Source organism: Nannospalax galili, unplaced genomic scaffold, assembly GCF_000622305.1.
Source record: "Nannospalax galili isolate Female #2095 unplaced genomic scaffold, S.galili_v1.0 C48883577, whole genome shotgun sequence".
Lineage (NCBI taxonomy): Eukaryota > Metazoa > Chordata > Mammalia > Rodentia > Spalacidae > Nannospalax > Nannospalax galili.
Genome location: NW_008474751.1, coordinates 1 through 1,298, shown reverse-complemented (window position 1 = coordinate 1,298; position 1,298 = coordinate 1). Strand labels below are relative to the sequence as shown.

The 1,298-nt window shown below is 38.8% G+C and overlaps 1 pseudogene; it reads right to left on the bottom strand.

Moving 5' to 3' along the window:
* Nucleotides 1–255: 255 nt before the first annotated feature.
* On the bottom strand, nucleotides 256–827 carry LOC103728394 (annotated as a pseudogene).
* Nucleotides 828–1,298: the final 471 nt, after the last annotated feature.

Genomic DNA, 1,298 nt, shown 5'->3' with positions numbered 1-1,298 from the left:
CCTTCATGAACCCAGCTATGTTTAGAACTCCAGTAGCTAATGGAACCTTTGAAGTCTGAAATGACACGAAGATCAAGGAGACGCCCACATGTGCTCTAGGGTACAAGCAATAATACCTACATTCTCTGCCTGGACTGATAAACCAAAAGGTAAAATGAAAACTATTCACTCAGCAAATGAGCAGTAATGTACCTCATGAAACAGTTCACAGCAAATTCTTAATTTGGGCTGAGTATTGTAGGAGTTCATTGGAAATTAGGTATTTTGCTGAGCTGGTCTCTTCAAATCTCTGATTTGTTTCAACAGGTGTTCTTATTGTTGAACTGCCTGTCCTTGGACCTGTTCTGAAACTTGCTGAGGAACTTTGGAGAGGTTTGGTTCATAAAATGGATATCCAAGATGGACTGCATAGTTTTAAAGTTGGCCACAAACACTTTGAAAATATGGAAGGCCTCAAACACCTTTTGTCTTGTGCAAGATTCATCATTAATTTGTTCTCAGATTTACTGATAAATTTCATCAAATTATGTAGGTGTCGTCTGTCTTCACCAAGAGTCTTCAGTGACTATCTTTGTCACATAATTTTCTGAATGAAGTAGTTTCTTATAGTCACTGAAAAATCTAACATAAATTTGTTCTAAGAATTCTGTACTAAGAAATTGTCTTGTAAGTAAATCTTTGAATAGAGCAAATGCAACTGAACTATGTCAAATGTTTACATTTCAGCATATCTGAAGAGATCATAGAACTGTTCCAACCACAGTTTATTTTTTGCAAGTGATTGTTCCATGTTTGATGCAGTTTCTTAACATTATCCCACAATTTAGAGCTTTTCTGGATTCATAACCTTCCAATAGCATGAAAAAAAAAATTTTAAAGCCCAAAGTGGTAGCACATGCCTTCAATCTCAGCACTGAGATTAAGCCTTTGTTTGTACAATAGGCCATTCAAGAAAGTGAAAAGGGCTGCTGAAGAGATGGCTCAGTGATTAAGAGTGCTTGCTGCTTTTACAAAGGACTGAAGTTCAGTTCTCAGCACCCACAGAAGGCAGCACACAACCACCTGTAACTCCAGCTCGCTGGGATCCGATGCCCTCATCTGGCCTCCTCAACTACCCACACAAAGTGCATATACACGCACAGATATATAGAAAATATTTTTTTAATTTATTTTATGTGTAAGTACACCTGTGTCGTGCAGTGCCCTCAGGAGATAGAAGAGAGTGTTGGATCCCCTGGAACTAGAGTTAGACAGTTGTTAGCCACCATGTGGGTGCTGGGATTTGAACCTGGGTCTTC